The following is a 26,330-nucleotide window of genomic DNA, read 5'->3' on the forward strand; positions in this document are numbered from 1 at the left end:
ACCTCTATATGTTGAAACTTGGTTTCCTCCGAACATCGTAACTTTAGTCTATTGATAAATAGTCGTTCTCTTCAATCCACATGCTATAGACGAGGTTAATCTTATAATTTCAATCTCACAGCCATGTCTGACCTCTATACGTTGAAACTTGGTTTCTTCCGAACATCGTAACTTTCACCTAATCTCTATTGGTTGTTCTCTTTTTAGATGTTCCCCTGCTGTGAGGAATGCAATGTAACGTTTACAAGACGAGATGCTCTTACACGACATTTAAAAATGAAACATGGAGAAGCCTCTACTACGTTCACCTGCGAGCAGTGTGAGACGACGTTTACGAGGGTAGATGCCCATACGCGGCATAAAAAAGTAAAACACCCTAGCATAACATCCGCTTTATGTGATGTTTGCGGGCTGTACTTCGCTAATGTAGAGCAATATCAGGCTCACATAGCAGAGGTACATCAAATATCTACTTGCCCTCAGGTGGTAGTAGTAGGGGAAAAGCGTGCAGCTGCTGATGTAGCTGTAGAAAGTACTAGCAGTAAAAAACCTAGGAAAAATGAACTTCAAACTATTTACTGCGAACACTGTAATACTGATGTACCATCTTCATATTTTCAGGGACACTTACGGATTAATGCGCATAAAAATAATGCGTGTAGAAGTGGTAGTAACGCAGACATCGAGGAAATTACTACAGCATTTAAAAGTAGGATTTCTAGTTACAGAATTCGGACTAGTCAAAAGTTTCAGAGCACTTCAAACTTTTTAAATTGCGTTCAACCGGATGTACAACAGCTTCTTGCTAAATCCTTGTCCAATCTTAATATATTTAAAGTTAATTTTGAACTTTTCGCCTTGTACATTAAAAGCACGGATGAATCCGAAATAACGGACATTAAATCATTTAATTCGAAGAATTTTGTCATAAGTTAGTCGACTAATTTTGGTGATGTACATAGGGATGTCTCTAACATTATTTCAACTAAGAGCGAGGAATTTCAGGAAAAGGAATCAGGGTGGGCTTTAGTTGAAATAATGTATCTAGAAGTTAACATCAATAAGTACAATCCCATGCGAGGTTCATCGTACATCGAGCTGCCGACATGGATTCAGCGAAAAGAAGCTGTTGTAAACATCCAAAACAATGACGAAGCATGTTTTGCATGGGCGGTGATGTCGGCTTTAAATCCTGTGAAACGGATTGTAGCGAATAGAACATCATCGTATCTACACTATTCAACGCAGCTAAATTCTGATAGTATAGAATTTCCTGTGCAGATAAAGGATATTAAGCGCTTTGAGGAACTAAATAACATTAGCATTAATGTGTATGGTGTAGAGAAAAAGTCTGTAGTAGGTCCTCTGTATTATACATGTCATAAGAAGAGTACTCATGTTAACTTACTCTATGTTGAAAACAGTGAGAATAGCCACTTTTGCTGGATTAAAAATCTGAGTAGACTTGTTAGTAGTCAGTTGTCAAAAGATAGGTGTAAAAAGTGGCTATGTGATGGATGCTTGCAGTATTTTAGAACTGAAGATCAGTTAACGAAGCATTCCAAGAATGACTGCAATCATGTACGTACAGAGATACCTACTACAGGCAATAATGTTTTAAAATTTACAAATTTTCACAAGCAGATGTGGGTACCGTTCGTGATTTATGCAGACTTTGAAGCCATCCTCACGCCATGCAACACATGCTTACCTAATCCTGACAACTCTTTCACTAATACTACGCACATGCATGTATCGTATAGCTTCGCGTATTACATCAAGTGTAGTTACGATTGTACGCTTAACAAGTTAGAGCTGTATCGAGGACATGATGCTGCTAAAGTATTTTTAGAAAGACTTGAAAGTGATGCAGTTCGTCTTGGTCGTATTCTAAATAGTAATATTCCTATGAAGCCACTCACCGAAATTCAGTTAAATGATCATGAACGTGCTACAAAGTGTAGCATTTGTGATGGGGAATTTTCCGAAAATGACCCTAAAGTTTTTTATCATGATCATTTAACTGGTTTCTACAGATGTGCCGCTCATTATAGCTGTAATCTTAAGTATAGAGTTCCTAAATTTATCCCTGTAATTTTTCATAACTTATCTGGTTACGACTCTCATTTCATCATTTCACAATTTGGAGCTTCAGATGAAAAAGTAGATATAATCCCTCAGAATAAAGAGCGGTATATTGCGTTTGCAAAGTCTGTAAAAGTAGATGCTGAGCATTCTATAAAACTGAGATTCCTTGACTCGTTTCGCTTTATGGCGAGTAGCCTCGATAAACTTTCTAGTCATTTACAGCCTGAACAATTTACGGAAATTCGACGCGTTTTTCCTGAAGAAGCGCAGTTTAATTTACTTCGGCGTAAGGGTGTTTTTTGTTATGAATATCTTGACTGCTTAGAACGCCTCGAAGAACGTGCCTTACCATAGAAACAATCCTTTTACAGCTCGCTGAATTCAGCGGATATTAGTGATGATGACTATTTACATGCACAATATATCTGGGAGCAGTTCCACATTCAAACGCTAGGTGAATACTCCGATTTATATTTAAAGACAGATGTACTTTTGTTAGCTGATGTTTTTGGAAATTTTCGCTGTGTTTGTAAGAACACCTACAGCCTTGACCCATGTCAGTATTTCACCGCACCTGGGTTAAGTTGGGACGCGATGTTAAAATACACGCAGGTCGTCTTGGTCGTATTCTAAATAGTAATATTCCTATGAAGCCACTCACCGAAATTCAGTTAAATGATCATGAACGTGCTACAAAGTGTAGCATTTGTGATGGGGAATTTTCCGAAAATGACCCTAAAGTTTTTTATCATGATCATTTAACTGGTTTCTACAGATGTGCCGCTCATTATAGCTGTAATCTTAAGTATAGAGTTCCTAAATTTATCCCTGTAATTTTTCATAACTTATCTGGTTACGACTCTCATTTCATCATTTCACAATTTGGAGCTTCAGATGAAAAAGTAGATATAATCCCTCAGAATAAAGAGCGGTATATTGCGTTTGCAAAGTCTGTAAAAGTAGATGCTGAGCATTCTATAAAACTGAGATTCCTTGACTCGTTTCGCTTTATGGCGAGTAGCCTCGATAAACTTTCTAGTCATTTACAGCCTGAACAATTTACGGAAATTCGACGCGTTTTTCCTGAAGAAGCGCAGTTTAATTTACTTCGGCGTAAGGGTGTTTTTTGTTATGAATATCTTGACTGCTTAGAACGCCTCGAAGAACGTGCCTTACCATAGAAACAATCCTTTTACAGCTCGCTGAATTCAGCGGATATTAGTGATGATGACTATTTACATGCACAATATATCTGGGAGCAGTTCCACATTCAAACGCTAGGTGAATACTCCGATTTATATTTAAAGACAGATGTACTTTTGTTAGCTGATGTTTTTGGAAATTTTCGCTGTGTTTGTAAGAACACCTACAGCCTTGACCCATGTCAGTATTTCACCGCACCTGGGTTAAGTTGGGACGCGATGTTAAAATACACGCAGGTCGTCTTGGTCGTATTCTAAATAGTAATATTCCTATGAAGCCACTCACCGAAATTCAGTTAAATGATCATGAACGTGCTACAAAGTGTAGCATTTGTGATGGGGAATTTTCCGAAAATGACCCTAAAGTTTTTTATCATGATCATTTAACTGGTTTCTACAGATGTGCCGCTCATTATAGCTGTAATCTTAAGTATAGAGTTCCTAAATTTATCCCTGTAATTTTTCATAACTTATCTGGTTACGACTCTCATTTCATCATTTCACAATTTGGAGCTTCAGATGAAAAAGTAGATATAATCCCTCAGAATAAAGAGCGGTATATTGCGTTTGCAAAGTCTGTAAAAGTAGATGCTGAGCATTCTATAAAACTGAGATTCCTTGACTCGTTTCGCTTTATGGCGAGTAGCCTCGATAAACTTTCTAGTCATTTACAGCCTGAACAATTTACGGAAATTCGACGCGTTTTTCCTGAAGAAGCGCAGTTTAATTTACTTCGGCGTAAGGGTGTTTTTTGTTATGAATATCTTGACTGCTTAGAACGCCTCGAAGAACGTGCCTTACCATAGAAACAATCCTTTTACAGCTCGCTGAATTCAGCGGATATTAGTGATGATGACTATTTACATGCACAATATATCTGGGAGCAGTTCCACATTCAAACGCTAGGTGAATACTCCGATTTATATTTAAAGACAGATGTACTTTTGTTAGCTGATGTTTTTGGAAATTTTCGCTGTGTTTGTAAGAACACCTACAGCCTTGACCCATGTCAGTATTTCACCGCACCTGGGTTAAGTTGGGACGCGATGTTAAAATACACGCAGGTGAATTTGGAACTGCTAAGTGATATTGATATGATGCACTTTATAAAATCATCTATTCGAGGTGGTCTAAGTCAGTGCAGCGGGCGGTATTCCAAGGCAAATAATAAGTACATGCCGAGTTTCGATTCTATATCTCTATATCTCAGTATATCGTTTATCTCGATGCTAATAATCAGTATGGGTGGGCGATGAGCCAGCATCTACCGGTGAGTGGTTTCCGCTGGCTAACGCAGTGCGAAATTGATGCTTTACAGCTGTACGCCCTAGGTGATGAAGCTGATAAAGGCTATTTCCTCGAAGTTAACTTACAGTATCCTAAAGAGTTACACACTTCTCATAATGACTTACCTTCTGCCCTGAAAATATGAAGCCCCCGTACATCGCATCAACGACGAAAATGCTCATTGCTAATTTGTGTGATAAATCTAAGTATATCATTCATTACCGAAATTTAAAACAGTGTTTGCAGCATGGTTTGAAGTTATCCAAAATTCATCGCGTACTAGAATTTAATCAGTCACCGTGGCTAAAGCCATATATCGATCTGAACAATAATTTAAGAACGAATGCGGTTAACGAGTTTGAAAAAGATTTCTACAAGCTCATGAATAACAGTGTGTTTGGTAAGACTATGAAAAATGTTGACAAACGCGTTGATGTAAAATTGATTACAAACTGGGAAAATATTAAGAAAAGGTATGGTGCTAACTATTTAATAAGTAAACCAAATTTCCACAGCTGCACCATCATACATGAGAATTTAGTTATTATACAGATGAATCGTGTTAAGGTTAAGTATGACAAACCTACCTACGTCGGCTTTGCAGTACATGAATTAGCTAAAACACTCACGTATGAATTCCATTACGATTATATGATGAAGAAGTACGCGCATAATGCGCAATTGCTCTACACAGATACCGATTCGTTTATTTATCAAATCAAAACTGATGACTATTACAATGATATAAAGCCAGACTTGGGTAGGTTTGATACAAGTAACTATCCTGCAAATAATCAATATCATCTACCGCTAGTGAACAAAAAGGTTCTAGGTAAAATGAAAGATGAATGTGCTGGGAATATTATCGATTCATTTGTAGGTACTAAATCCAAGTCATATTGCGTAAAACTCTTAAATGAATTACAAATAAAGAGATTGAAGGGGGTTAAACCGAGCTCGATAGCTGCAGTCGCTTAAATGCGGCCAGTATCCAGTATTCGGGAGATAGTGGGTTCGAACCCCACTGTCGGCAGCCCTGAAGATGGTTTTCCGTGGTTTCCCATTTTCACACCAGGCAAATGCTGGGGCTGTACCTTAATTAAGGCCACGACCGCTTCCTTCCCACTCCTAGCCCTCTCCTGTCCCATCGTCGCCATAAGACCTATCCGTGTCGGTGCGACGTAAAGCAAATAGCAAAAAAAAAAGGGGGGGTTAAAAAGAATGTCGTTCAGAATCAGCTAAGTTTTGAAAACTATAACAATTGCATTAAAAGTAATCCACCTGTTTTGCATAAGCAAATGTCCGTCATTAGAAGCAAGAAGCACCAGTTGTACACTCATTTAATAAGTAAGGTAGCCCTTAATAGTGATGATTGCAAACGGTTTGTCATTCCAAATTCTACCAACACTCTAGCCTGGGGGCATAGTAGTATTGATAGGTACTACTTTACATAAAGCAGATGTGTGTGTAAACATTATGCTAGAGGTGTGTACTTACGTTACGCTGTCTTACATCACAATTCACTGTACATATTGTAGGGAGAGGTACGCTGAGAGCGTAGTACGGCAAGTTTAAACTTGTACATACAAGAATTGCGTCGAGAAGTACGCAAACATCACTAGGGTAAAATGATTCGAGATAAAACTTGTACATACAAGATGTAAATAAATAATGTAGAATTAGCATATTCTTTTATTTTAGATTAGGTATTACCTTCCTCCCACTCCTTATTTGCAAGATAGAGTTTTTGTTTATTACTCAAAGAAGAAAAGCAAGAAAGAAGGTGTTGAGCAGATTCGTAAGTATGTTATTGTCTAGCTCATGTTGAGAAGAGAATTATTTTTCTTTTTCTAAACAGTGTTTGATTGCAATACAGTGTTCAACAACATCGAACTATAAACGGTAGTATGTGTTCAAGTCTAAACTTGCAATACTCTTGCTTTTTCAACGCCCGTTCGATAGAGATGTAGCTTGATAGAGGAAGAAGAGCAGTTAGTAAGTATGTTGACAAGATATTTTGTTTTTCTTTCTAAACAGTGCTCGATTCTAGTTATACAATGCAGTGTTCAACAACATCGAACACTAGTATGCAGTTCAAGTTTTAATAAGTTTTGAACAATAGTATGTGTGTGTTCAAGTCTAAACATGCATCACTGCGGGTATGCGAGCGGATGACAGCTAACGAAATTGCCCCGCATGAGGGCAGCACGGTGCTCTGTTCATTAAAGATGGCGGATGACAGCTAACGAAATTGCCGGTTTGTTTCCAAACCAGAGCGCGTACAATTTACCACCACCACATTTCAAAGGTAAGTAGCTAAAGAGGGCAGCACGGTGATTAAAGATGGCGGATGACAGCTGTCAAAAAAGCATGTTGATATGTTTCCAAACAAGAGCACGTGGAATTTGCCGCCACCACATTTCAACTAAAGATTACAGCACTGTTCTCTCTAGATTAAAGATGGCGGATGACAGCTGTCAGGAAAGCATATAGGTTTGTAAAGCACGTGGAATTTACCGCCACCACATTTCAAAGGTAAGTAGCTAAAGAGGGCAGCACGGTGATTAAAGATGGCGGTTGACAGCTGTCAAAAAAGCATGTTGATTTGTTTCCAAACAAGAGCACGTAGAATTTGCCGCCACCACATCTCAACTAAAGATTGCAGCACTGTTCTCTCTGGATTAAAGATGGCGCATGACAGCTGTCAGAAAAGCATATAGGTTTGTAAAGCACGTGGAATTTACCGCCACCACATTTCAAAGGTAAGTAGCTAAAGAGGACAGCACGGTGCTCAAAGATGGCTGCTGTCAAAAAGAATTTTTCAAATTATCCGCCACCACATTTCAAAGGTAAGTAGCTAAAGAGGGCAGCACTGTGCTCTATGGATTAAAGATGGCGGATGACAGCTGTCAGAAAAGCATATAGGTTTGTAAAGCACGTGGAATTTACCGCCACCACATTTCAAAGGTAAGTATCTAAAGAGGGCAGCACGGTGCTCAAAGATGGCTGCTGTCAAAAAGCATTTTTCAAATTATCCGCCACCACATTTCAAAGGTAAGTAGCTAAAGAGGGCAGCACTGTGCTCTATGGATTAAAGATGGCGGATGACAGCTGCACGTGGATTTGTTTATATCACACTAGTGAGGTTCAGTTGGTAGCACTAAGGTTTAGGCCCGCCAAGATGGAAGCACTGCCGACGACAGGTGACGAATTTACATCTACTACGATAAAGAGGGCATCACGGTGCTCTCTGGATTAAAGATGGCGGATGACAGCTGTCAAAAAAGCACGTGGCTGTCAAAAAGCACGTGGCTTTGTTTACCACGCGCTAGTTAGGTTAAGTTGGTACTACTGAGGTTTAGGCCCGTCAAGATGGCAGTACTGAGGTTAGCGATGCGTTGTTGTCTGTCAAAAAGCACGTGGCTGTCAAAAACACGTGGCTTTGTTTACCTCGCGCTAGTTAGGTTAAGTTGGCACTACTGAGGTTTAGGCCCGTCAAGATGGCAGTACTGAGGTTAGCGATGCGTTGTTGTCGATGACAGCTGTCAAAAAGCACGTGGCTTTGTTTACAAATTCAAATTTCCCGCGGGTGGTGGAGGAGACCTCTGAGAGGCCTCTGGCTGTGGTGGTGGTGGAGGTGGCCTCTGGGAGCCGGTGGGGGTGGTGGCGCCCGAACCCGCTTATTATACTACTCCTAGCGTTTTCCCTCCATGTGCTACATTAATTGTTTCCAGAACATTTTTACAAGACAGTGAGTTCCATTATAATGACTGTTTAAACAATTCACTTCTATAAAGAAGCTAAAATAAATATTCAAAATGTAACTATAACATGACGGCACTACTTGTAGAGTAGTCAAATTGTGAAATACGTTTCCATGCTTTGGAATTTGAGCAAGGATGAAGAAGTTCCGGAGTACACTGTTAATTTGTTTCTCATGAATGTCGTTATTATCACTTGTGACTTGTGCTTGAGATCAGTGAAAAAGTGCAGTGCCGTAGTCAGCCTACTAGCCTTCGGTTCAGAGGGTCCCGGGTTCGATTCCCGGCCGGGTCGGGGATTTTAACCTTATTTGGTTAATTCCAATGGCACGGGGGCTGGGTGTATATGTTGTCCTCATCATCATGTCATCCTCATCACTACCCGCAGGTCGCCTACGGGAATCAAATGGAAAGACCTGCACCTGGCGAGCCGAACCCGTCCTGGGATATCCCGGCACTAAAAGCCATACGGCATTTCATTTTTTGAATGCCATTATACTGTAGTTAATTGATTCATTAATTAATGATGTACTGCAATCAGATTTTTATTCAGGGAGTGTGATCTGATTATTATTATTATTATTAATTTAATTTTATTTTATTTTATCCGTTTACTCTCAAGGGTTGGTTTTTCTTCCAGACTCAGAGAGGGATCCCAGCTCTACCGCCTGAAGGGCAGTGTCCTGGAGCTTAAGACACTTGGTCGGGAATACAACTGTAGAAGAGGACCAGTACCTCGCACAGGTGGCCTCACCTGCTATGTTGAACAGGGACCTTGTTGGGTATGGGAAGATTGCATGTGATTGCTAAGGAACAGAGATGGACGCGACCGTGGCCTTCGAGGAATGTTGAGGAGGGATTCGAACCACCCTCTAATCCGTTGACCTCTCTAGGCTGAGTGAATTACGTAGCAGCCCTCGTACCACTTTCTTAATTTGTGGCAGATGAGGGAATCGAACTACACCACACAGGCGGACATTATTATTATTATTATTATTATTATTATTATTATTATTATTATTATTATTATTATTATTATTATTATTATTATTATTATTGGAGTGTTTCTGTGGAACAGCAGAGGTGAAGGAAGGCGCAGGGGTGGATGTGTCTAACTATACATGCCAAGAAAAGAAAAATTTTAAACTTAAACGAAAGGTTATATTTTCTTTTTTCTTTTTTAATTCAACTTTAGCAAATTCTATAACAATGAAACGTTAGGTAAAATGACAAGGCTTTAACCAAAACAAGAAAATCCAAAATTTAGAGACAATCTAACAATCTGGGCTTCAAGCCCCAAGTTTTACAATCCTTGAGCTACTAGCCCAACTTTACCAAGGCAAACATTTTTTCAAAGGGCAGAAAACCCCTAATAACATGGAGCACTTGCTCCCACATAGCAATGTCAAGCCTCCTAGAGGCACATATCCAATACTTAAAAGAGCTGACCCGCTCTCAGTTTTCCAAGCCTATTAAAGGCAATACCAGGCTTTACACCAAATTGCCATCAAGGCACAACTTACACAAAATGAAACGGGGGTATCTTGTACCCAACCTACTGGGTCTTAGTAGAAAAAGAATAGGTTAAGTAAATGGCCCGAAATGCAAAACTGAATGGAGGCGTGAATTTGCACTCCTACATGAAACTTCTTAAAACATCAGAGGCACTAGGCCGATGAAACAGGGGCTATTCCCAAACTATGGAGGTGACTCTTATAATGAATAAATTTAACACATTAAGGAAGAGTAAAAAACCAGTTACCAAAACGTAGTCACCTCAAATCAAAATGAAGGGGTACTCGAGAGGGTAAAGCACTCTCTATCCCCGATTTACAGTTAAAGACATATGAAGATTTTACATCAGCCGGCACAAATTTACATTTATAGAAAGGTAGGTTACATTATAAAGTTTCGGACCTTTCCAGCGGTTTAAACTGCTGAGCTAGCAAGAAATAAAGATGTTAAGCGGCCATTACCGTACTGAAGAACTGCTGCCAGATGGAAGAGGCGCTTCCCGCCTCCTGCTACACGTCAATACACTAAGTTAGATGTTGATGAAGTGGCCAAGAGACAAGAAAAGCCGCAGTTTTTATACCCTCGGGGAAGGTTCGAGACCTTTCATGAATAATTAAGACACAAAAGGCGTTTAATGGGTAGCTTACAGTTACACATCAAAATCGAAGAAGACAGACACGATTGGTCAAAAATTAATTACAGAAATTCTGGATTGGCTAAGTTCAAAACTGGCGGAAGGAAAGATAAATATTGCCAACCCACAAATGAAAGAACGAAATTTAGTAAGGACAAAAACTTATGAGTACAAAATTTCTTCAAATAAAGTTCCTTAACTTCGCACCAGGGTGCATGATCATAGTTTTTAGTAGAGACATCTATGAGAGAATGTCCACACTTCTTGATAAATAGTAAACAAAACAAGTCGAAATTCACACAGTGACATCTTCAGAGGAAAAATTTAAGTTGGTCTAGTTCCAAGTTCAGTGTTTCTCCAGTAGAGGAGATCTAATTGGCACAAGATTTAAACGTGCGGCGTAGAAGTGTACCACCCGGTACAATTATTACTATTATTATTATTATTATTATTATTATTATTATTATTATTATTATTATTATTATTATTATTATTATTATTATTAATATTATTATTATTATTAAGCTGCCCTGTGGAGAAGCAGTAACGTGCCTGTCTGTTATACTAAAGCCCTGAGTTCGTTTTCCGTCCAGTTGAACGATTTTAATTCTGAACTGAGGAGTAGAACAGGGTTCACCCGATACGAGATTTTTCAAGCTCTTAGTTACAGGAAGAAAGCGAACAGTGAGAAGATGACGCTACTGTCCTGGTGTACATAGACAAACAGTGGTTGCCAAGTTTACGATGGTGTCGGGATACTAATGATTCTAATTTCAGATAGACTCCCAGGCCGACAAGATATGTATTTTCTTAATTGTCTTCAGTTTATCGCAGCTATTTCTTGGGGTTGTTGAGGTCACCCCGGCTCATTTGCAGACCAATCAAATCAATCAAACAAATCTGCATTTTGGGGAGTCGCCCAGGTGGCAGATTCACTATCTGTTTTTTTCCTAGCCTCTGCTTAAATGATTTCAATGAGATTGGAAATTTATTGAACATCTCCCTTGATAAGTTATTGCAATCCCTAATTCCCCTTTCTATAAATGAATATATTCCCCAATTTGTCCTCTTGAAGTCTAACTTTACCATCATATTGTGATCTTTCCTACTTTTAATGACGCCAATCAAACTTATTCGTCTACTAATGTCATTCCACGCTATCTCTCCGCAGACAGCTCGGAACATACCACTTAATCGAGCAGCTCGTCTCCTTAATCCCAGTTCTTTCCAGCCCAAACTTTGTAACATTTTTGTAACGCTACTCTTTTGTCGGAAATCACCCACAAAAAATCGAGCTGATTTTCATTGGATTTTTTCCAGTTCTTGAATCAAGTAATCCTGGTGAGGGTCCCATACACTGGAACCATACTCTAGCTGGAGTCTTACTAGAGACTTATATGCCCTATCTTTTACATCCTTACTACAACCCCTAAACACCCTCATATCCATGTGCAGAGATCTGTATCCTTTATTTACAATCCCATTTATGTGATTACCCCAATTAATATCTTTCCTGATATTAACACCCTGATATTTACAATGATCCCCAAAAGGAACTTTCACCCCATCAACGCAGTAATTAAAACTAAGAGGACTTTTCCTATTTGTGAAACTCACAACCTGACTTATAACCCCGTATTGCGTATTGAGTACTGTCCATCTCACGACATTATCGAGGTCATGTTGCAGGCCGGTGGTTTATGGCGAGATGCTCTTCCTGTCACCACGTAACGCGCGTCGGACCGTGCTTCGAGCCTCAGCCTTTTCAGTGGGAAGCAAGCACTTAGCCACTGAGCTAATCTCGCTCCCCTTGGCTCTATTAACAGTAATCAGAAGGAAACATAATGAAGAGTTCCGAACATTCGATGACTGAAGATATCAGTAAATGAAAGAACGTGGAAATGAAGAACTGCCTACGCTTCCGTAAACCAGGAAGAGATTAAGAGTTGACCAAATAAGCTCGGATAGGAAATTTGAAAGGAGGAAGTCTGACAAAAATAAATGGAAGCAATGCCGGACTCACGTAGGGAAACCGTGCTGCCCAAACCACGCTGACGATTTTATAGCTCCTAGTTCCCCTTTAAGTCGCCTATTATGAGAGGCAACGATGTATTCTACCACCCCGTCCGTGGGGGAAGAAGAGCAGCCCCCGCGGGCTTTCAGGTTGGGAGTGTGGGTTTGGCAACCACGGGGCCACTAACTGAGTCGAACATTGCTTTCGCTCACTGATAAAGGCCTCCTTACTTTCATCTTCCTACCTGGCCTCTGCTGGTGAAATTAGTATCTTTCATGTAGGTGTTTATAAATCTGAATAGAAGGAAGATAGGTCCTAAGGTACTGTATTTTTTTTCATATAAAATGCATCTAACCTTATCTGAAGAAGTAATCAAAGAAGTATCCGACCTCTACCACCTCAAGGGCAGTATCCTGGAGCTTGAGACGTTGGGTCGGGGATATATCTGGGGAGGAGGACCTGTACCTCGCTCAGGCGGCCTCACTTGCTTTGCTGAACCGGGGCCTTATGGGGGGTTGGGAAGATTGGAAGAGCTAGACAAGGAAGGGAGAAGGAAGCGCCCGTGGCCTTAAGTTAGGTACCATCCCGTCATTTGCCTGGACGAGAAGTGGGAAACCAGGGAAAGTAATTTCGGGGTTGGCTGAGATGGAATCGAAACCCCTGTACTCATTTGACCTCCCTAAGCTGAATGGACCCCATTTAGCAGATTATATCAAGTGAAATTCCCAGGTGTTGGAGGTCCAAGTCATGGGACGGTTCACAGATTAGTTCCTACATTTCGTGAAAAGGGAAATGAAAGATATAAAATAATTATGATATCAGAAACGAAGAAGATGACGAGCAGTGCGAACAGAAGCAAATCTTGAAGACATTGAACAACCGCACAAAATACTACTTAGAAATCTCTCTTACAGGTCCGTAAAAAAGCTACGAAGTTATTTAAAGGGAGTGGGAAAACAATTTCTTTTTAAAATTACATTTATCCAAATGTTGGCTCATAAAATTATTTGGAATCTGCTGAATGAAGTTGTGTAATTTATTATGATACGCTACCTGTAAACAATTATAAACATATTTTAGAATATGAATGCACAAGTGAGACATTTTACAACTTCGGGCATGCTTCTCTTTGAGGTTACCTATTTCTGTAACCGTTTGATCCAGAAGGCTGTGGATTTCACTAATCTGTTCCAGGATTATATGTGGAGAAGCTGCCGGCACTGTCATTACAAACACTCGCATAATGCTGACTATGAACCATGCTGATTTAGGGGTTGAAATGGGTAAATGTGTGAGTGAACAATTCTCTTTACTTTGAACTTAGTTTCTGAAAATTGACTTTCTTTTACATGCCTAACCCACTATGTCATGAATTATACAAGCTAAGGATATATTTATTTTCAGAGAGTTCTTAATTCCTTAATGCGGCTACTGAACTAGAGAAAAGTATATTCCAGTAAGTTTGACATGCATTGTATGTAAGCTTTGGGAAGGCATTCTTTCTGATTATATTAGACATGTTTGTGAAATTAATAACTGGTTCGATAGAAGGCAATTCGGTTTTAGGAAGGGTTATTCCACTGAAGCTCAACTTGTAGCATTCCAGGAAGATATAGCAGATATCTTGGATTCTGGAGGTCAAATGGACTGTATCGCGATTGACCTGTCTAAAGCATTTGATAGGGTGGATCATGGGAGACTACTGGCAAAAATGGGTGCAATTGGACTAGACAAAAGAGTGACTGAATGGGTTGCTATATTTCTAGAAAATAGATCTCAGAGAATTAGAGTAGGTAAAGCTTTATCTGTCCCTGTGGAAATTAAGAGGGGAATTCCTCAAGGCAGTATTATTGGATCTTTATGTTTTCTTATATATATAAATGATATGAGTAAAGGACTGGAATCGGAGGTAAGGCTTTCTGCGGATGATGTTATTCTCTATAGAGTGATAAATAAGTTACAAGATTGTGAGCAACTGCAACGTGACCTCGAAAACGTTGTGAGATGGACAGCAGGCAATGGTATGTTGATAAACGGGGTTAAAAGTCAGGTTGTGAGTTTCACAAATAGGAAAAGTCCTCTCAGTTTTTATTACTGCGTTGATGGAGTGAAAGTTCCTTTTGGGGATCATTGTAAGTATCTAAGTGTTAATATAAGGAAAGATCTTCATTGGGGTAATCACATAAATGAGATTGTAAATAAATGGTACAGATCTCTGCACATGGTTATGAGGGTGTTTAGGGGTTGTAGTAAGGATGTAAAGGAGAGGGCATATAAGTCTCTGGTAAGACCCCAATTAGAGTATGGTTCCAGTGTATGGGACCCTCACCAGGATTACCTGATTCAAGAGCTGGAAAAAATCCAAAGAAAAGCAGCTCGATTTGTTCTGGGTGATTTCCGACAAAAGAGTAGCGTTACAATAATGTTGCAATGTTTGGGTTGGGAAGAATTGAGAGAAAGAAGAAGAGCTGCTCGACTAAGTGGTATGTTCCGAGCTGTCAGCGGAGAGATGGCGTGGAATGACATTAGTAGACGAATACGTTTGAATGGCGTTTATAAAAGTAGGAAAGATCACAATATGAAGATAAAGTTGGAATTCAAGAGGACAAACTGGGGCAAATATTCATTTATAGGAAGGGGAGTTAGGGATTGGAATAACTTACCAAGGGAGATGTTCAATAAATATCCAATGTCATTGAAATCATTTAGGAAAAGGCTGCCCTAAATGCAGATCAGTATTGATTGATTGATTGAATGATTGATTGATTGATTGATTGATTGATTGATTGATTGATTGATTGATTGATTGATTGATTGATTGATTGATTGATTGATTGATTGATTGATTGATTGATTGATTGATTGATTGATTGATTGATTGATTGATTGATTGATTGATTGATTGATTGATTGATTGATTGATTGGTTTCTAATTTATAGCAAAGTTAATAACATGTTTTACTAAGATATGGAACATTAAAATATTGATAAATGAAAAGATGTTCACTCAATCCACTTCACTCTAGTTCAGTTCGCAGGGGCGAGGGGGGGGGGCTTGTAATTACCAGCGGTAAAAATGTCAATACTTTAACCTGAACAGCTCCTGCGATATCAGAATATTATTTCTGTAAAAATTAACATGGTCAAGATAGGCCTTTCTCACTTCCCTTAAGTTAAAACACAGCGGTTGATATTGTGTGTAGTGAATTTAGTGATTTTGAATAAAATGCATGGCGGAGAATTTGATCCGTATCTCATTCTATTCTTAGACGAAGCGTTTTTTTTGTTACGTACATTCTAAAAACAGCCGATCTTGGAGCCCCAAAATATCTAACCTGTTCTGTGAGTAACCTCCATATTTATCAGGCAGTCATTCTGGTTTGCTTGACCGGGCGAATTGGCTGTGCGGTTAGGAGCGCGCAGCTGTAAGCTCGCATCCGGGAGATAGTGGGTTCGAACCCCATTGTCGGCAGCCCTGAAGATGATTTTCCGTGGTTTCCCATTTTCACACCAGGCAAATGCTGGGGCTGTACCTTAATTAAGGCCATGGCCGCTACCTTCCCATTCCTAGACCTTTCCTGTCCCATCGTCGCCGTAAGACCTATCTGTGTCGGTGCGACGTAAAGCAAATAGCAAAAAAAACTTTCGTATTGCCCGGCCGGCCTCAACCCCGCCTCAGCTGTGGTTCTTCTTTGGTTGAATGACACTATACTTCAGATGTGGAGAGATGGACTCTAATAACTGCTTAGGCTAATTGGAAAATGTGTCACGTGGTGACCAAACCATTATAAATGGTTCATGAAGAACAAGAAACACTCTTCTAGCCCTGCTTAGCAAGTATCTGCCCCACTCCCCAGGGAGAGTAATGCTATAGTTAAAATGTTCCACTGCTTGGAATTTAAGAGCTCATTTCACAAATACAGACTCATTTCGAGTCTTGAATCTAGTACTTGTAGTGTCCTTATGTGGTAATTAGCACCCTTAATGCTACACTCACAAGACAATTAAACGCCCTTCAACACATTTGCACGTCTCTTTAGCACCATAAAGTTACACACTTTACTGTCGTTCTGGAACCAGGTGTTAATTTTCAGGATTAAAAATTAAGAACACTTAGTGAGCTCTCATTCTGAGGAAATAATTAACCTCTCATTAAACTTGATAACTGGCTTCATTTTCTATCTCCTCGTACACAGGGTAAAGGAAGGCGCGCTGTTCGGAACAGACGGAAATAATGGATGGACTTTACTGGTGAAGGAAAGACCACGGCTTTCGTGCTGCTGACCCATTCTAGTGGAGAGGTCAGGAGTTTGAATCTTTATCGATCAATTTCGGATACGGAGCATGTTGTTTTGTGCAATGCGGGAGGAGTGCAAAGAACGAATTTTAAAAATGAAAACTTTTAATTTTTGACTGTGGTTTTGTGAAGATTATTGTTTCCATAAAAAATATAAGTTGACAGCCATGATGTGTAATGAAGAGTAAATAACTTGCATTATACTTGATATTACTCTTAGTTTGTTGTCTACTAAATGAAAAAACCCACAGTTCTAGCACTTCAGGCAAGCAACTCAAAATTGAAAAAATCTTAGAGATATCAGCTACGAAATTTTGATAAATTAAATATAATAAAGGTCCGCCTCTGTAATGTAGTGGTTAGTGTGATTAGCTGCCACCCCCGGAGGTCCGGGTTAGATTCCCGGCTCTGCCACGAATTTTGAAAAGTGGTACTAGGGATGGAACGGGGTCGACTCAACCTCGGGAGGTCAACTGAGTAGAGGGGGGTTCGATTCCCACCTCAGCCATCCTGGAAGTGGTTTTCCGTGGTTTCCCACTTCTCCTCCAGGCAAATGACGGGATGGTACCTAACTTAAGGCCACGGCCGCTTCCTTTCCTCTTCCTTGTCAATCCCTTCCAGTCTTCCCATCCCCCATAATGCCGTTGTTCAGCATAGCAGGTGCGGTCCCCCTGCGCGAGTTACTGGTCCTCTCAATTAGTTGTATCCCTGACCCAAAGTCTCATGCTCCAGGAAACTGCCCTTGAGGCGGTAGAGGTGGGATCCCTCACTGAGTCCGAGGGAGAAAGCGACCATGGAGGGTAAACAGATTAAGAAGAAGAAGAAAATATTATAAAGTATAATATATTCTTTATTTATTACTATCAATTTCAATCCCTTTCTTAATCATCGTTATCCAGTCGATTAGATTAGCAGTTTGACGTTTTCTACCACTGCAAGCGCTAATGGGAGTCAATGCAGAGTTTCACTTACGCACTTATAACTACATTCCCTGTGTAAGTGTTTAACAAAATCAAGGAAATAACTGAGGGTATTGAATCAAGGAACACATTACAGAAATAATTATGTAAATAAGTTAATTTTGTTATGATTTGAATCTGAAAGCACTCAGGTAAAAGAGCAAGCGATTTTAGGCGGGTTTTTTCGGAAATGAACTTACGGAGGAAGTGATTTTCTATTTTTTTTTTTAGTTTGATAGATTTATCCACTGCCTGCTATCATTTCTTGATGGATACAGTAGTTTTGCATCCATCTCTTGGCACAGGCCAGAGCAAAGTGTAGCTTCCACTGAATCCGAGTCTCATCCATGACTGTGACAATATGGAAGCTGCTGGGGTATGGATGGTGCTGATTAATGACATTCAGAGCACAACCAGTGTGTCTGAGTGTCATGAAAGATGTTGGTCATAGGGTTAGTTGTGCTACAATAGCACTGTGGCCCAGTGAGGAAAGCAATGGCAAACTATCTCACGCCTAATTTTGCCTAGTACGCCTCATCTTGGTACTGCCACTGGTTTTTGTGGTTTCCCTATAACTGCATAGCCTTTGGTAGTAGTGATAAAAGACCGCTTCTGGCCCAGGGGCTACTGGGCAAGATGGCCGCCATCTTGCCCCTTCGCTCCTGCCCCAGCTCTCGGTGGGTTAGTTACATAAGAGCCCATGTATAGCGGCCATCTTGCCCATTAGCCCCTGGGCCCGAAGTGGTCTTTTATCACTACTTTTGGTGATGCTATTTGAGGATCCAACCAGCCTCTGAGCTGATGACCTAACAGACAGACAGATCTATCCAAGAATCATAATTTGAAACAATGCCGGGCCCTTTAGCCCTTCAACTTTCTGGACAATTGAGGAAATCGCTTAATTTTACGTTTTTCGTTTTATTGGGACACCTAGTTCATCTGCCAAGAACAGTTGTCAACATTAAAAACTGGGCGAAGCATGGAAGATTCTTAAATGAAGTTTCACTTTTCGCTCGTTTTTCTTGGAAAAGCATTTGCTGTGTCTAAATGTGCTCCGTCTGTCCCTCTCTAGGCAAGCAATGTCATGTAAAATCAAACAGACCAGTTGATATTTATTCGGTAAATTGTGTTATTGACGTAGAAGTTAATTCATAACAACGGGGTTAATTGTGATCAGCAAAAATAAAACAGGCCAATACGCATTTGATGAAATGTAGTAATTTTCAGAATTAATGAATTAGGACTAAATTCTATAGCCCTGAGGCACATAAAATTTGCCTTTATCGCCCTAAGAAGTGTCGTTTACAACCCATAGGTAATAGAATTGTCGTTCGTTACATATGAGGGTTGTAGATAAATTAGTGGCAACATAGTCCAGGAGATCTGGCATGTGCAAATAGCGATCAGTTGGCGCACTTGTCGATGTGTAGTGTGCATTTGACGGGCATACAATTGGGAGTGTTGTTGCTGTGTGGCATTGAAATGGAGAGTGTCGATTTAACCGTTCTAAAGCATGCCTTCAAAAGGTGATCAGCGTTCATGGATTAAAATCGAGGTTGCCCGTGGGAAAAATGCATTAGAATGTTATCGAGGATTACGTGAAACCTGTGGCGAGAATGCAGTACCGAACATGGCAGTTGCAGGATGGGTCAAGGAGTTTCATGTCGATCGGAATAAGTGTGAGGATTTGCACCGCACAGGTCGGCCGTCCATTCCTCAAGATCAGATTGGCATCGTGAGTGGTTTCCGTAGACCATCGATGGACTGTCCGACTCGTTGGCTGAACGGTCAGCATACTGACCTTCAGTTCAGAGGGTCCCGGGTTCGATTCCCGGCCGGGTCGGGGATTTTAACCTTAATTGGTTAATTCCAATGGCACGGGGGCTGGGTGTATGTGCTGTCTTCATCATCATTTCATCCACATCATGACGCGCAGGTCGCCTACGGGTGTCAAATAGAAAGATCTGCACCTGGCGAACCGAACCCGTCCTGGGATATCCCGGCACTAAAAGCCGTACGACATTTCATTTCATGGATGGATTATCCGGGAATTATTCCTAAAGGTTGGTCAGTCATCGAAAAGTGTGGCAAATACTGACGAAATATCTAAACATGAGGGAAATGGCGTCCCATTGGATGGCACTGGTGTGCACTTTCTGGCATCCACCTGGACAGATACCGCAATGAAGGAGACGCATTTCTGCAGCGTATTATCGCCACTGATGAGACGTGGGCACGTGCCTACGGGCTTGAATTAAAACGTCAGTCGAATGGATGGCGTCACCCAAGTAAGCGACGTCCACAGAATTTCGAGAGGAACCCAGTTACCGGGCGAGTTACCGTGCGCTTAGAGACGCGCAGCTGTGAGCTCTCATTCAGGAGATAGTGGATTTGAACTCCACTCTCAGCAGCCCTGAAAATGGCTTTCCGTGATTTTCCATGTTCACACCAGGCAAACACCGGAGCTGTAACTTACTTAAGGCCACCGCCGCTTCGTCATAAGACTTCTCTGTGTCGGTGCGACGTAAAGAAAATTCCAAAGAGAAAAATCGAACCCAGTCGGGTGAAACTTATGCTGATTGTGGCATACGACTGCAAGGGTGCTGAAAGCTGTGCCTGAGGAACAAACCATCAACAGTGACTACTATTGCCAATTTCTGGAGCGACATCTGCGTCCAACTATGCGGCGCAAACGTCCACGTTCATTGCGAGACGATCACCCTATTGCGTTGCCCGACTCGTTGGCTGAATGGTCAGCGTACTGGTCTTCTGTTCAGAGGGTCCCAGGTTCGATTCTCGGCAGAGTCGGGAATTTTGACCATCATTGTTTAATTTCTCGAGCACGGGGGCTGGGTGTATGTCTTGTCTTCATCATCATTTCATCCTCATCGCGACGCGCAGGTCGCCTACGGGAGTCAAATAAAAAGATCTGCACCTGGCGGGCCGAACCCGTCCTGGTATATCCCGGCACTAAAAGCCATACGACATTTCATTTACCCTATCGTGTTGCATGACAACTCGCAAACCATGTCAAGCTCGTATTTCAACGGTGGCTTTGGGAGGTCTTCGAACACCCTCCGTACTCACCAGACGTGAGTCGTTGTGACTTAGACCTGTTTCCGAAGTTGAAGAAACCCCTACGAGGCCGTCATCTGGCATCTGTACTCCGCGCAGTAGGGCGCTCGGTCGCTCTCATTAACCGAGAACGCCTTGCCAACGCTCCCGAACGGCTTCCCGAGATTAAATATTACTTCAAAATTGCGTTCTATCAATATTGCCATACTTTATTTACAACCCTTGTATTTACAGAACACGAACTTCTCTACCTATTTCGAGAAGGCCAGAAATATAACTTCTTGTATAACACCCACGTATTTCTCATTATTTAAGTTCAGGACAGCTTTCGTCATTATGGGAATGGAACCAGTTTACATCACATCGGTGAATCATTCCTGAAATGAGAACTCTTCTCTCGTACTTTTTCCCTCACCATCTCTTCTTCTTCTCCCACTTCTTTTAGCTCACAGCCATAAAAATGTTAATGGCATTCATGGCCTCGCAGATTTATTTTTATGGTCTTCTTTCTTCATGCATGCAGAGAGAGCAGATGACCGGTTGAGCGCGGACAGGAGCATACATTATTGGGGCTGAGAACAGGCTCACTGGCCAGAGAGCTCAGCCCAGTCCGCACCTCCGAGCTCAAGTCATTATTCCGCGATTGTCTATCAGACAATTTCTTTACTCGTGCCAATGGTTTATCATTCTAGTATTCTACGAAGGCCAGTTACTGTCATCTTGGACATATGCATGTCCTGGAATTACGAAATACTGATTGATAAAGACGCATTATCATTTGTACAAAGTATTAGCGTTTATTTTTTTCCTCCTATTCCGCATCGTATTCAACCTCCCAGAGGAGGTTACAGGTTCATGTAAAATTTACTTAAAAAACATACATGTTTCGGCACTTATTTATGGGCCATCATCAGTGGAAATATTTAAGGCGCAGCTTGTATTGTACTGAGTTGAAAACAATCTAGGCATTGTATAAAAATTCACAAAAAACTCAATTTGGACTTTGGCAAGATTTGACAATTGTTATCCAAACGCAAGATTTGTTCAAAAACATTTTATTTCACTACTTATGAATTTTAATATCTAGTGTATCATAATTTTGAATTTTTATACTCTGTATATATAATTTCCATTTATTTTGGAAAGACCTCCTGTATTTACAGGCTGCCGCTAAGAACAAGGTAAAACATATCAATTTTATGTACATATGTATTAATAAAAGAACATTCAAAATTAGCTGTAGAGGTGGTGCCTCATGATCTTGATGGAGCCTCGGAGGACGAGGGTCGCGATTTCCGGGATGAGCTTCATTGGGAGTTGGAAGCGCTTCCATGTGGCGACGAAGTGACGAGGTATGGTACCGCGTGCTCCGACCATTATCCCTATTATTTCAATTTCCTGAAGGTGGTATTTGGATTTGTAGTAAGAGATAGTTGGTTTGTATTTTTTAATCTTTTCTAGATTAACCTCCTCTGGCTGACCGCTATGGTGCTCGAACCTGACCGTCGGATCTAATATGAATCCTTGAGAGCTGTTTTCTTTAAAGGCTATGATGTCAATTCTTTGCGAACTACCATTTACGGCCAGTCCGTTTACCTCCTCATGTACACTGAATCCCTTCTTTCTCAGTTCTGCGGCAATGAAGGATCTTATCTTGTGGTGCCGCGTATTTCTAAGGAGCTCCCCGCGTGTGCAGAATCCCAGGACATGACCAAGAGTTTCTTTCTCTCCGTGGCAATGCCGACAGAGGTTGTTGTCCAGGGATCTGCCTGGCACCGAGCGCACCGCAGAAACATTAGCAGTCATCTGTATAGCCTCTATCCACTCATTACAAGACAGTCCGGTATGATCTCGCACCCAAGAGTTTGCTGGTGTATACTCTTTGTAAAGTTGTACTCCGAGTCCCTTTTGCGGTAGTGAACACCAGGAGGTGAATTCACGTTCTCGTAGCTCTTGACGGATATTCTTAGTATCGTTTTCAACTCAGTATAATACAAGCTGTACCTTAAATATATCCACTGAGGATGGCCGATAAATAAGGGCCGAAACATGTATGCTTTTTAAAGTAAATTTGACATGAACTTGTAACCTCCACAGAGAGGTCGAAAAAGGTACTGAATTAGAGGAAAAAATAAAGGCTCAAACTTTGTGCTATTCAGCACTGTCAATACGGATCATGAAGTTCATACTACGTAACATAATAATAAGCTATTAATTTACTTGAGATTATCTGTATGTCCAGCGAGTTAAGCCGGAATTACACCTACCGAGTGCTTGGCCGAGTCACGCGCTTTGTTACTCGGCTAAGTAACTTACTGGGGAGTAGAAGTGATCACATGAGGAAGAGACAGTACAGTGAAATACTAAGGAGGAAAACTAAGAAAGTTTTCAAATATTATTGCGAGTAGATCATACCTGTCATAATAGAGGAAATCGAAGATGAAATTAGCAATAATAGGAAACGATTATGGATAAGACGCTGGCTATTAAGAAGATATAATTAAAAAAGTAATGGCAACCCTGTTAAGGGAATTTGAAACCTAAGATATCAAGGAATGTGGATCTTTTATGGGATTGGGATTGCATGGGTTTTATTTTTTGCTTGAAAATATAACTCCTAAATTTCATAAAGCGAAAACTGTTTTGCGAGTGCTATTCCAGCAAAAGTGAAATTGCAGGTTACTGAAGAGCACCAGACAACACAAGGACACTCCTATACAATTGTCTTGACTGATATTACACTGATCGAGTGAAGCAGATGGTGGGGATACTTATTCGGCCGAGTGGTTGGGGCACGTTTCTCTCCACTGTCTCGCCCTAATCACTCGCTCGCTACTAGGCCGAGTACTGACTGCACTCATCACATTAGCTGCGCACTCGGCCAAATGCACTGTCTCGGCTCAGTACTCGGTAGGTGTAATTCCTGCTTTAGGACATGAAAGAGAGCAAAACCACACAAGTCGAAATTTGAAATGCATGACTCTTTCGCTCTTAAATGTTTAGAGCCACGTTTTACGTCCAATCTTAATTCTTCCAATGTCTCTTCCTTCAAAGACGTTTTATAAAATGTTATCATATGTTTTGGGGCTGGGATCTATCTGGAATTACCGTTATATATTTACCAGCACCATTGTAACCATGGCAACCTTTGTACGTCGTACACCAGATCAGTAGCGTCATCATCTCACTTTGCGCTTTCTTCCTGTAACTAAGAGCTTGAGAAAATCTCGTATCAAGTGAACTCCGTTCTAAACTTCGGTCCAGAATTAAGATAGTTGTACTGGGTGAAAAGTTTACACAGGGCCTTGAAATAAGAGACAGGCACGCTACCTCTACCCCACAGGGTTGGCTAATATTAATGATAACAATAATTAGATTAGTATTACATTTACGAGGTCCAGAACGTTTTTCATTTTCTCACAATTAGTGCGCCTTACCAATTTTGAGTGGTACACTATATTTTTTACATCTACAGAACACTTTTATCTCCTTTGTGGGTGGAATTAAAAGATTCATTAGCCTATCTCTATCCCCTGCATGTTGTAAGACGCTACTAAGAAGGGAACAACCAAAGAATCTGTACAATGTTGCTGAGAACGTGTTTCATTCCTCGCGCGAAGGGCGAGGAGGGTCCCTTAAACGGTGACGCCGTCTCTCGGGCCAGAGTTGTGTAGAGAAAGGTGGTGTGATGGGAAGAATATGATGGAAGGACGAAGTGAATAAATTGTGTGAGGTGTACCGTGGAGGCCTCTTGGCTGGGGAAATGAAAGAAAGTGAGATTTTAATGAGGAAGAAGGATTTGGAGATTTGGACGGGAGTGTTGCGAGCCAGGTGAAGGGCAAGGATGCGAAATGTTGAAGCGTAATGTGCGAGGGAATTTAGAAGGAGTCGTAAAAGGTCAGATGTTGGTGGTGGTGGTGGTGGTGGTGGTGGAGGAAAGAAACCAGGTGGGGGAGGATGAAAACGGATGCGATGACTAGGTTGGTATGGAGGAGGATCCGGCCGGGTGCAGCGACAGATGGGTTGACGGGTCAAGGGTTGGGGTGGGGAGCGAGAAGATTCAACGAGATATCGGCGGCCATAGAAGCGTGCTCCGTGGGCAATAAAGTGATCGAAGTCTTCATGATGTGGGAGATGGAGGCGTACGAGGTATGTCGGCCCATGTGCGTTGTAGATTCGGAAAGCTCGCTGGACGGGGAAGCCTTCCAGGCGGAGTCTTCGAAGGATGTCATCTGCAGAGATGTCAGGAGCGACGTCACGAATGACACAGCTGAAACTGGTGGCAGGGGCTGTCGGTGACTGAGGGGGCGATGGCGGTCGTACAGTGACGGCGGAAGCTTCAGTGACTGATGGCGTGGTAGTAGATTCTTGAGGCCGTTGGAGGGTTATATTCTGCTGTTGAGGATGGTCAAAGGCGGGAAGGGTGAGAAGGGATGACGTCATGATAGGGAAAGGACGAGACATGACTATGATAGTAACAGGAACTTGGGAAGGGGTATACGCCGATGTGGTGGTTGTAATAGTTGTGGTGGTGGTAGTAGGAGTAGGGGGGAGGGAAGATGAAGACAAGGACTGCACTGGCTGTTGCTGGTGTGGCAGATGCGTCGGCAAGTGACGGCGGTGGTATATGGCGACGACTTGGTTCCACTTGATGGAGCTGGCAGAAGATACGCGCACCATTGGCGATGAGGTATTGGAAGTCGTCTTTCGTGAGCAGGTGTAGTCGGACGAAAGGTGTCGGTGCGGAGCCTCGTGCAATCCGGGATACTTAGTGGACTGGGACGCCTTCTAGGTGAAGTTCTTCTAGAATAGTTTGGGCGGAGTAGGATTTGTGGACGTCTCGCATGACACGGGAATATATGATGGTGGGGTGGCTAACTTCCAATGAGGTGTCAGCCAATGTCGGCGAGGTAGCTTAATTATAGATGCTGATCCACCCGGCCGATAAAAAATGCGGGAGTAAGGGGAGTAACTACGATTGTGACGTACCCACTTGGCCCATAGATGTATGACAAATTTATAACGTGGCGGGTCACTTTAATATTAAAATAAATAAATGATATGTCATGGTTTCTCCAGAACCAGTATCCCAAGGGCACCAGTCTTCAAGCTTATGGCTTGAAAACAAAAGTAGATAATTAATAATAATAATAATAATAATAAATAAAAATACGTAATGAGACTCAAAAAACTCCCAGGGGTGGGGTGAACGGAACACAAATCATTAAGTACACTAACTTGGAATTTAAGGATCATTAATAATCATTTCATAAAATACAAATTAAAACAGCTATTTATTAAGATGAAAACGTGACGTAACGGCGTATTAACGAAATCTGAACTTACGGAAGCAAAAGAAAAAGTGAATGAAATTAACTTTAAGAAAATGAACTGTTGCGCGAAGACTTGCAGTAACTTATGTCATAAGCTCACCAAATGTAGACTCTGTTGTCTTGAAGCTGAAGATGGGTGGATCTCTTGTACAGGCTGCCTCATCT

This window comes from Anabrus simplex, chromosome 7 (assembly GCF_040414725.1).
Source record: "Anabrus simplex isolate iqAnaSimp1 chromosome 7, ASM4041472v1, whole genome shotgun sequence".
NCBI classification, from domain to species: domain Eukaryota; kingdom Metazoa; phylum Arthropoda; class Insecta; order Orthoptera; family Tettigoniidae; genus Anabrus; species Anabrus simplex.